Below are 12,154 nucleotides of genomic sequence, written 5' to 3' on the forward strand. Positions count from 1 at the left end.
TGTGTGTGTATGCAGTCTGGACTCTGCACTGCATGTGTGCAGTCTGGACTCTGCACTGTGTGTGTCTGTGTGTGCAGTCTGGACTCTGCACTGACTGTGTGTTTATGTGTGTGCAGTCTGGACTCTGCACTGACTGTGTGTGTGTATGTGTGTGCAGTCTGGACTCTGCACTGACTGTGTGTATGTGTGTGCAGTCTGGACTCTGCACTGACTGTGTGTGTATGTGTGTGCAGTCTGGACTCTGCACTGACTGTGTGTGTGTATGTGTGTGCAGTCTGGACTCTGCACTGACTGTGTGTGTGTATGTGTGTGCAGTCTGGACTCTGCACTGACTGTGTGTATGTGTGTGCAGTCTGGACTCTGCACTGACTGTGTGTTTGTGTGTGCAGTCTGGACTCTGCACTGACTGTGTGTGTGTATGTGTGTGCAGTCTGGACTCTGCACTGACTGTGTGTGTGTATGTGTGTGCAGTCTGGACTCTGCACTGACTGTGTGTGTGTATGTGTGTGCAGTCTGGACTCTGCACTGACTGTGTGTGTATGTCTGTGCAGTCTGGACTCTGCACTGACTGTGTGTGTGTGTGTGTGTGTGTGTGCAGTCTGGACTCTGCACTGACTGTGTGTGTGTGTGTGTGCAGTCTGGACTCTGCACTGACTGTGTGTGTATGTCTGTGCAGTCTGGACTCTGCACTGACTGTGTGTGTGTGTGTGTGTGTGTGTGTGTGTGCAGTCTGGACTCTGCACTGACTGTGTGTGTGTAGGAGTGTGCAGTCTGGACTCTGCACTGACTGTGTGTATGTGTGTGCAGTCTGGACTCTGCACTGACTGTGTGTGTATGTCTGTGCAGTCTGGACTCTGCACTGACTGCGTGTGTGTGTGTGTGTGTGTGTGTGTGCAGTCTGGACTCTGCACTGACTGTGTGTGTGTGTGTGTGCAGTCTGGACTCTGCACTGACTGTGTGTGTATGTGTGTGCAGTCTGGACTCTGCACTGACTGTGTGTGTATGTGTGTGCAGTCTGGACTCTGCACTGACTGTGTGTGTATGTCTGTGCAGTCTGGACTCTGCACTGACTGTGTGTGTGTGTGTGTGTGTGTGTGTGTGCAGTCTGGACTCTGCACTGACTGTGTGTGTGTGTGTGTGTGCAGTCTGGACTCTGCTTGCACTGACTGTATGTGTGCAGTCTGGACTCTGCACTGTCTGTGTGTGTGCAGTCTGGACTCTGCTTACACTGACTGTATGTGTGCAGTCTGGACTCTGCACTGTCTGTGTGTGTGCAGTCTGGACTCTGCTTGCACTGACTGTGTGTGTGCAGTCTGGACTCTGCACTGTCTGTGTGTGCGCAGTCTGGACTCTGCTTGCACTGACTGTATGTGTGCAGTCCGGACTCTGCACTGTCTGTGTGTGTGCAGTCTGGACACTGCACTGTCTGTATGTGTGCAGTCTGGACTCTGCACTGTGTGTGTGCAGTCTGGACTCTGCTTGCACTGACTGTATGTGTGCAGTCTGGACTCTGCACTGTCTGTGTGTGTGCAGTCTGGACTCTGCACTGTCTGTGTGTGTGCAGTCTGGACTCTGCACTGTCTGTATGTGTGCAGTCTGGACTCTGCATTTTGTGTGTGCAGTCTGGACTCTGCTTGCACTGACTGTATGTGTGCAGTCTGGACTCTGCACTGTCTGTGTGTGTGCAGTCTGGACTCTGCTTACATTGACTGTATGTGTGCAGTCTGGACTCTGCACTGTCTGTGTGTTTGCAGTCTGGACTCTGCACTGACTGTATGTGTGCAGTCTGGACTCTGCACTATCTGTGTGTGTGCAGTCTGGACTCTGCTTACATTGACTGTCTATGTGCAGTCTGGACTCTGCACTGACTGTATGTGTGCAGTCTGGACTCTGCACTGTGTGTGTGTGTGTATGCAGTCTGGACTCTGCACTGCATGTGTGCAGTCTGGACTCTGCACTGTGTGTGTCTGTGTGTGCAGTCTGGACTCTGCACTGACTGTGTGTTTATGTGTGTGCAGTCTGGACTCTGCACTGACTGTGTGTGTGTATGTGTGTGCAGTCTGGACTCTGCACTGACTGTGTGTATGTGTGTGCAGTCTGGACTCTGCACTGACTGTGTGTGTATGTGTGTGCAGTCTGGACTCTGCACTGACTGTGTGTGTGTATGTGTGTGCAGTCTGGACTCTGCACTGACTGTGTGTGTGTATGTGTGTGCAGTCTGGACTCTGCACTGACTGTGTGTATGTGTGTGCAGTCTGGACTCTGCACTGACTGTGTGTGTTTGTGTGTGCAGTCTGGACTCTGCACTGACTGTGTGTGTGTATGTGTGTGCAGTCTGGACTCTGCACTGACTGTGTGTGTGTATGTGTGTGCAGTCTGGACTCTGCACTGACTGTGTGTGTGTATGTGTGTGCAGTCTGGACTCTGCACTGACTGTGTGTGTATGTCTGTGCAGTCTGGACTCTGCACTGACTGTGTGTGTGTGTGTGTGTGTGTGTGCAGTCTGGACTCTGCACTGACTGTGTGTGTGTGTGTGTGCAGTCTGGACTCTGCACTGACTGTGTGTGTATGTCTGTGCAGTCTGGACTCTGCACTGACTGTGTGTGTGTGTGTGTGTGTGTGTGCAGTCTGGACTCTGCACTGACTGTGTGTGTGTAGGAGTGTGCAGTCTGGACTCTGCACTGACTGTGTGTATGTGTGTGCAGTCTGGACTCTGCACTGACTGTGTGTGTATGTCTGTGCAGTCTGGACTCTGCACTGACTGCGTGTGTGTGTGTGTGTGTGTGCAGTCTGGACTCTGCACTGACTGTGTGTGTGTGTGTGTGTGCAGTCTGGACTCTGCACTGACTGTGTGTGTATGTGTGTGCAGTCTGGACTCTGCACTGACTGTGTGTGTATGTGTGTGCAGTCTGGACTCTGCACTGACTGTGTGTGTATGTCTGTGCAGTCTGGACTCTGCACTGACTGTGTGTGTGTGTGTGTGTGTGTGTGTGTGCAGTCTGGACTCTGCACTGACTGTGTGTGTGTGTGTGTGTGCAGTCTGGACTCTGCTTGCACTGACTGTATGTGTGCAGTCTGGACTCTGCACTGTCTGTGTGTGTGCAGTCTGGACTCTGCTTGCACTGACTGTCTGTGTGCAGTCTGGACTCTGCACTGTCTGTATGTGTGCAGTCTGGACTCTGCACTGTGTGTGCAGTCTGGACTCTGCTTGCACTGACTGTATGTGTGCAGTCTGGACTCTGCACTGTCTGTGTGTGTGCAGTCTGGACTCTGCACTGACTGTCTGTGTGCAGTCTGGACTCTGCTTACATTGACTGTATGTGTGCAGTCTGGACTCTGCACTGTCTGTGTGTGTGCAGTCTGGACTCTGCACTGTCTGTGTGTGTGCAGTCTGGACTCTGCACTGTCTGTATGTGTGCAGTCTGGACTCTGCACTGTGTGTGTGCAGTCTGGACTCTGCTTGCACTGACTGTATGTGTGCAGTCTGGACTCTGCACTGTCTGTGTGTGTGCAGTCTGGACTCTGCTTACATTGACTGTATGTGTGCAGTCTGGACTCTGCACTGTCTGTGTGTTTGCAGTCTGGACTCTGCACTGACTGTATGTGTGCAGTCTGGACTCTGCACTATCTGTGTGTGTGCAGTCTGGACTCTGCTTACATTGACTGTCTATGTGCAGTCTGGACTCTGCACTGACTGTATGTGTGCAGTCTGGACTCTGCACTGTGTGTGTGTGTGTATGCAGTCTGGACTCTGCACTGCATGTGTGCAGTCTGGACTCTGCACTGTGTGTGTCTGTGTGTGCAGTCTGGACTCTGCACTGACTGTGTGTTTATGTGTGTGCAGTCTGGACTCTGCACTGACTGTGTGTGTGTATGTGTGTGCAGTCTGGACTCTGCACTGACTGTGTGTATGTGTGTGCAGTCTGGACTCTGCACTGACTGTGTGTGTATGTGTGTGCAGTCTGGACTCTGCACTGACTGTGTGTGTGTATGTGTGTGCAGTCTGGATTCTGCACTGACTGTGTGTGTGTATGTGTGTGCAGTCTGGACTCTGCACTGACTGTGTGTATGTGTGTGCAGTCTGGACTCTGCACTGACTGTGTGTGTTTGTGTGTGCAGTCTGGACTCTGCACTGACTGTGTGTGTGTATGTGTGTGCAGTCTGGACTCTGCACTGACTGTGTGTGTGTATGTGTGTGCAGTCTGGACTCTGCACTGACTGTGTGTGTGTATGTGTGTGCAGTCTGGACTCTGCACTGACTGTGTGTGTATGTCTGTGCAGTCTGGACTCTGCACTGACTGTGTGTGTGTGTGTGTGTGTGTGTGCAGTCTGGACTCTGCACTGACTGTGTGTGTGTGTGTGTGCAGTCTGGACTCTGCACTGACTGTGTGTGTATGTCTGTGCAGTCTGGACTCTGCACTGACTGTGTGTGTGTGTGTGTGTGTGTGTGTGCAGTCTGGACTCTGCACTGACTGTGTGTGTGTAGGAGTGTGCAGTCTGGACTCTGCACTGACTGTGTGTATGTGTGTGCAGTCTGGACTCTGCACTGACTGTGTGTGTATGTCTGTGCAGTCTGGACTCTGCACTGACTGCGTGTGTGTGTGTGTGTGTGTGCAGTCTGGACTCTGCAGTGACTGTGTGTGTGTGTGTGTGCAGTCTGGACTCTGCACTGACTGTGTGTGTATGTGTGTGCAGTCTGGACTCTGCACTGACTGTGTGTGTATGTGTGTGCAGTCTGGACTCTGCACTGACTGTGTGTGTATGTCTGTGCAGTCTGGACTCTGCACTGACTGTGTGTGTGTGTGTGTGTGTGTGTGTGCAGTCTGGACTCTGCACTGACTGTGTGTGTGTGTGTGTGTGCAGTCTGGACTCTGCTTGCACTGACTGTATGTGTGCAGTCTGGACTCTGCACTGTCTGTGTGTGTGCAGTCTGGACTCTGCTTGCACTGACTGTCTGTGTGCAGTCTGGACTCTGCACTGTCTGTATGTGTGCAGTCTGGACTCTGCACTGTGTGTGCAGTCTGGACTCTGCTTGCACTGACTGTATGTGTGCAGTCTGGACTCTGCACTGTCTGTGTGTGTGCAGTCTGGACTCTGCACTGACTGTCTGTGTGCAGTCTGGACTCTGCTTACATTGACTGTATGTGCGCAGTCTGGACTCTGCACTGTCTGTGTGTGTGCAGTCTGGACTCTGCTTACATTGGCTGTATGTGCGCAGTCTGGACTCTGCACTGTCTGTGTGTGTGCAGTCTGGACTCTGCTTACATTGACTGTATGTGTGCAGTCAGGACTCTGCACTGTGTGTGTGCAGTCTGGACTCTGCTTACACTGACTGTGTGTGCGCAGTCTGGACTCTGCTTGCACCGACTGTATGTGTGCAGTCTGGACTCTGCTTACACTGACTGTATGTGTGCAGTCTGGATTCTGCACTGACTGTGTGTGTGCAGTCTGGTCTCTGCTTGCACTGACTGTGTGTGTGCAGTCTGGACTCTGCACTGTCTGTGTGTGTGCATTCTGGACTCTGCTTACACTGACTGTATGTGTGCAGTCTGGACTCTGCTTACACTGACTGTATGTGTGCAGTCTGGACTCTGCACTGACTGTGTGTGTGCAGTCTGGACTCTGCTTACACTGACTGTATGTGTGCAGTCTGGACTCTGCACTGTCTGTATGTGTGCAGTCTGGACTCTGCACTGTCTGTGTGTGTGCAGTCTGGACTCTGCTTGCACTGACTGTATGTGTGCAGTCTGGACTCTGCACTGTCCCTGTGTGTGCAGTCTGGACTCTGCACTGACTGTATGTATGCAGTCTGGACTCTGCTAACACTGACTGTCTGTGTGCAGTCTGGACTCTGCTTACATTGACTGTATGTGTGCAGTCTGGACTCTGCACTGTCTGTGTGTGTGCAGTCTGGACTCTGCTTTCACTGACTGTGTGTGCGCAGTCTGGACTCTGCACTGTCTGTGTGTGTGCAGTCTGGACTCTGCTTACATTGACTGTATGTGTGCAGTCAGGACTCTGCACTGTGTGTGTGCAGTCTGGACTCTGCTTACACTGACTGTGTGTGCGCAGTCTGGACTCTGCTTGCACCGACTGTATGTGTGCAGTCTGGACTCTGCTTACACTGACTGTATGTGTGCAGTCTGGATTCTGCACTGACTGTGTGTGTGCAGTCTGGTCTCTGCTTGCACTGACTGTGTGTGTGCAGTCTGGACTCTGCACTGTCTGTGTGTGTGCATTCTGGACTCTGCTTACACTGACTGTATGTGTGCAGTCTGGACTCTGCTTACACTGACTGTATGTGTGCAGTCTGGACTCTGCACTGACTGTGTGTGTGCAGTCTGGACTCTGCTTACACTGACTGTATGTGTGCAGTCTGGACTCTGCACTGTCTGTATGTGTGCAGTCTGGACTCTGCACTGTCTGTGTGTGTGCAGTCTGGACTCTGCTTGCACTGACTGTATGTGTGCAGTCTGGACTCTGCACTGTCCCTGTGTGTGCAGTCTGGACTCTGCACTGACTGTATGTATGCAGTCTGGACTCTGCTAACACTGACTGTCTGTGTGCAGTCTGGACTCTGCTTACATTGACTGTATGTGTGCAGTCTGGACTCTGCACTGTCTGTGTGTGTGCAGTCTGGACTCTGCTTTCACTGACTGTGTGTGCGCAGTCTGGACTCTGCACTGTCTGTGTGTGTGCAGTCTGGACTCTGCTTACATTGACTGTATGTGTGCAGTCTGGACTCTGCACTGTGTGTGTGCAGTCTGGACTCTGCACTGTATGTGTGCAGTCTGGACTCTGCTTACACTGACTGTATGTGTGCAGTCTGGACTCTGCACTGACTGTGTGTGTGCAGTCTGGACTCTGCTTACACTGACTGTATGTGTGCAGTCTGGACTCTGCACTGTCTGTGTGTGTGCAGTCTGGACTCTGCTTGCACTGACTGTGTGTGTGCAGTCTGGACTCTGCACTGTCTGTGTGTGTGCAGTCTGGACTCTGCTTACACTGACTGTATGTGTGCAGTCTGGACTCTGCACTGTCTGTGTGTGTGCAGTCTGGACTCTGCTTGCACTGACTGTGTGTGTGCAGTCTGGACTCTGCACTGTCTGTGTGTGTGCAGTCTGGACTCTGCTTGCACTGACTGTATGTGTGCAGTCCGGACTCTGCACTGTCTGTATGGGTGCAGTCTGGACTCTGCACTGTCTGTGTGTGCGCTGTCTGGACTCTGCACTGTGTGTGTGCAGTCTGGACTCTGCTTGCACTGACTGCGTGCGTGCAGTCCGGACTCAGCACTGTCTGTATGTGTGCAGTCTGGACTCTGCACTGTCTGTGTGTGTGCAGTCTAGACTCTGCTTGCACTGACTGTCTGTGTGCAGTCTGGACTCTGCACTGTCTCTGTGTGTGCAGTCTGGACTCTGCACTGTCTGTATGTATGCAGTCTGGACTCTGCTTACACTGACTGTATGTGTGCAGTCTGGACTCTGCACTGTCTGTGTGTGTGCAGTCTGGACTCTGCACTGACTGTCTGTGTGCAGTCTGGACTCTGCTTACATTGACTGTATGTGTGCAGTCTGGACTCTGCACTGTCTGTGTGTGTGCAGTCTGGACTCTGCTTTCACTGACTGTGTGTGCGCAGTCTGGACTCTGCACTGTCTCTGTGTGTGCAGTCTGCCTCTGCTTACATTGACTGTATGTGTGCAGTCTGGACTCTGCACTGTGTGTGTGCAGTCTGGACTCTGCTTACACTGACTGTGTGTGCGCAGTCTGGACTCTGCTTGCACCGACTGTATGTGTGCAGTCTGGACTCTGCTTACACTGACTGTGTGTGCGCAGTCTGGACTCTGCTTACACTGACTGTATGTGTGCAGTCTGGACTCTGCACTGACTGTGTGTGTGCAGTCTGGACTCTGCTTACACTGACTGTATGTGTGCAGTCTGGACTCTGCACTGTCTGTGTGTGTGCAGTCTGGACTCTGCTTGCACTGACTGTGTGTGTGCAGTCTGGACTCTGCACTGTCTGTGTGTGCGCAGTCTGGACTCTGCTTGCACTGACTGTATGTGTGCAGTCCGGACTCTGCACTGTCTGTGTGTGTGCAGTCTGGACACTGCACTGTCTGTATGTGTGCAGTCTGGACTCTGCACTGTGTGTGTGCAGTCTGGACTCTGCTTGCACTGACTGTATGTGTGCAGTCTGGACTCTGCACTGTCTGTGTGTGTGCAGTCTGGACTCTGCACTGTCTGTGTGTGTGCAGTCTGGACTCTGCACTGTCTGTATGTGTGCAGTCTGGACTCTGCACTGTGTGTGTGCAGTCTGGACTCTGCTTGCACTGACTGTATGTGTGCAGTCTGGACTCTGCACTGTCTGTGTGTGTGCAGTCTGGACTCTGCTTACATTGACTGTATGTGTGCAGTCTGGACTCTGCACTGTCTGTGTGTTTGCAGTCTGGACTCTGCACTGACTGTATGTGTGCAGTCTGGACTCTGCACTATCTGTGTGTGTGCAGTCTGGACTCTGCTTACATTGACTGTCTATGTGCAGTCTGGACTCTGCACTGACTGTATGTGTGCAGTCTGGACTCTGCACTGTGTGTGTGTGTGTATGCAGTCTGGACTCTGCACTGCATGTGTGCAGTCTGGACTCTGCACTGTGTGTGTCTGTGTGTGCAGTCTGGACTCTGCACTGACGGTGTGTTTATGTGTGTGCAGTCTGGACTCTGCACTGACTGTGTGTGTGTATGTGTGTGCAGTCTGGACTCTGCACTGACTGTGTGTATGTGTGTGCAGTCTGGACTCTGCACTGACTGTGTGTGTATGTGTGTGCAGTCTGGACTCTGCACTGACTGTGTGTGTGTATGTGTGTGCAGTCTGGACTCTGCACTGACTGTGTGTGTGTATGTGTGTGCAGTCTGGACTCTGCACTGACTGTGTGTATGTGTGTGCAGTCTGGACTCTGCACTGACTGTGTGTGTTTGTGTGTGCAGTCTGGACTCTGCACTGACTGTGTGTGTGTATGTGTGTGCAGTCTGGACTCTGCACTGACTGTGTGTGTGTATGTGTGTGCAGTCTGGACTCTGCACTGACTGTGTGTGTGTATGTGTGTGCAGTCTGGACTCTGCACTGACTGTGTGTGTATGTCTGTGCAGTCTGGACTCTGCACTGACTGTGTGTGTGTGTGTGTGCAGTCTGGACTCTGCACTGACTGTGTGTGTGTGTGCAGTCTGGACTCTGCACTGACTGTGTGTGTATGTCTGTGCAGTCTGGACTCTGCACTGACTGTGTGTGTGTGTGTGTGTGTGTGCAGTCTGGACTCTGCACTGACTGTGTGTGTGTATGTGTGTGCAGTCTGGACTCTGCACTGACTGTGTGTATGTGTGTGCAGTCTGGACTTTGCACTGACTGTGTGTGTATGTCTGTGCAGTCTGGACTCTGCACTGACTGCGTGTGTGTGTGTGTGTGTGTGCAGTCTGGACTCTGCACTGACTGTGTGTGTGTGTGTGTGCAGTCTGGACTCTGCACTGACTGTGTGTGTATGTGTGTGCAGTCTGGACTCTGCACTGACTGTGTGTGTATGTGTGTGCAGTCTGGACTCTGCACTGACTGTGTGTGTATGTCTGTGCAGTCTGGACTCTGCACTGACTGTGTGTGTGTGTGTGTGTGTGTGTGTGTGCAGTCTGGACTCTGCACTGACTGTGTGTGTGTGTGTGTGTGCAGTCTGGACTCTGCTTGCACTGACTGTATGTGTGCAGTCTGGACTCTGCACTGTCTGTGTGTGTGCAGTCTGGACTCTGCTTGCACTGACTGTCTGTGTGCAGTCTGGACTCTGCACTGTCTGTATGTGTGCAGTCTGGACTCTGCACTGTGTGTGCAGTCTGGACTCTGCTTGCACTGACTGTATGTGTGCAGTCTGGACTCTGCACTGTCTGTGTGTGTGCAGTCTGGACTCTGCACTGACTGTGTGTGTATGTCTGTGCAGTCTGGACTCTGCACTGACTGCGTGTGTGTGTGTGTGTGTGTGCAGTCTGGACTCTGCACTGACTGTGTGTGTGTGTGTGTGCAGTCTGGACTCTGCACTGACTGTGTGTGTATGTGTGTGCAGTCTGGACTCTGCACTGACTGTGTGTGTATGTGTGTGCAGTCTGGACTCTGCACTGACTGTGTGTGTATGTCTGTGCAGTCTGGACTCTGCACTGACTGTGTGTGTGCAGTCTGGACTCTGCTTACACTGACTGTATGTGTGCAGTCTGGACTCTGCACTGTCTGTATGTGTGCAGTCTGGACTCTGCACTGTCTGTGTGTGTGCAGTCTGGACTCTGCTTGCACTGACTGTATGTGTGCAGTCTGGACTCTGCACTGTCCCTGTGTGTGCAGTCTGGACTCTGCACTGACTGTATGTATGCAGTCTGGACTCTGCTAACACTGACTGTCTGTGTGCAGTCTGGACTCTGCTTACATTGACTGTATGTGTGCAGTCTGGACTCTGCACTGTCTGTGTGTGTGCAGTCTGGACTCTGCTTTCACTGACTGTGTGTGCGCAGTCTGGACTCTGCACTGTCTGTGTGTGTGCAGTCTGGACTCTGCTTACATTGACTGTATGTGTGCAGTCTGGACTCTGCACTGTGTGTGTGCAGTCTGGACTCTGCTTACACTGACTGTATGTGTGCAGTCTGGACTCTGCACTGTCTGTGTGTGTGCAGTCTGGACTCTGCAAACTCTGTATGTTTGCAGTCTGGACTCTGCACTGTGTGTGTGCAGTCTGGACTCTGCTTGCACTGACTGTATGTGTGCAGTCTGGACTCTGCACTGTCACGTGTGTGTGCAGTCTGGACTCTGCACTGTCTGTGTGTGTGCAGTCTGGACTCTGCTTACATTGACTGTATGTGTGCAGTCTGGACTCTGCACTGTCTGTGTGTGTGCAGTCTGGACTCTGCACTGTGTGTGTGCAGTCTGGACTCTGCACTGTCTGTGTGTGTGCAGTCTGGACTCTGCACTTTGTGTGTGCAGTCTGGACTCTGCTTGCACTGACTGTATGTGTGCAGTCTGGACTCTGCACTGTCTGTGTGTGTGCAGTCTGGACTCTGCACTGACTGTCTGTGTGCAGTCTGTACTCTGCTTACATTGACTGTATGTGTGCAGTCTGGACTCTGCACTGTCTGTGTGTGTGCAGTCTGGACTCTGCTTTCACTGACTGTGTGTGCGCAGTCTGGACTCTGCACTCTCTGTGTGTGTGCAGTCTGGACTCTGCTTACATTGACTGTATGTGTGCAGTCTGGACTCTGCACTGTGTGTGCGCAGTCTGGACTCTGCTTACACTGACTGTGTGTGCGCAGTCTGGACTCTGCTTGCACCGACTGTATGTGTGCAGTCTGGACTCTGCTTACACTGACTGTATGTGTGCAGTCTGGACTCTGCACTGACTGTGTGTGTGCAGTCTGGTCTCTGCTTGCACTGACTGTGTGTGTGCAGTCTGGACTCTGCACTGTCTGTGTGTGTGCATTCTGGACTCTGCTTACACTGACTGTATGTGTGCAGTCTGGACTCTGCTTACACTGACTGTATGTGTGCAGTCTGGACTCTGCACTGACTGTGTGTGTGCAGTCTGGACTCTGCTTACACTGACTGTATGTGTGCAGTCTGGAATCTGCACTGTCTGTATGTGTGCAGTCTGGACTCTGCACTGTCTGTGTGTGTGCAGTCTGGACTCTGCTTGCACTGACTGTATGTGTGCAGTCTGGACTCTGCACTGTCCCTGTGTGTGCAGTCTGGACTCTGCACTGACTGTATGTATGCAGTCTGGACTCTGCTAACACTGACTGTCTGTGTGCAGTCTGGACTCTGCTTACATTGACTGTATGTGTGCAGTCTGGACTCTGCACTGTCTGTGTGTGTGCAGTCTGGACTCTGCTTTCACTGACTGTGTGTGCGCAGTCTGGACTCTGCACTGTCTGTGTGTGTGCAGTCTGGACTCTGCTTACATTGACTGTATGTGTGCAGTCTGGACTCTGCACTGTGTGTGTGCAGTCTGGACTCTGCACTGTATGTGTGCAGTCTGGACTCTGCTTACACTGACTGTATGTGTGCAGTCTGGACTCTGCACTGACTGTGTGTGTGCAGTCTGGACTCTGCTTACACTGACTGTATGTGTGCAGTCTGGACT

The sequence above is a fragment of the Heterodontus francisci genome, chromosome 9, assembly GCF_036365525.1.
Source record: "Heterodontus francisci isolate sHetFra1 chromosome 9, sHetFra1.hap1, whole genome shotgun sequence".
Taxonomy (NCBI): Eukaryota; Metazoa; Chordata; class Chondrichthyes; order Heterodontiformes; family Heterodontidae; genus Heterodontus; species Heterodontus francisci.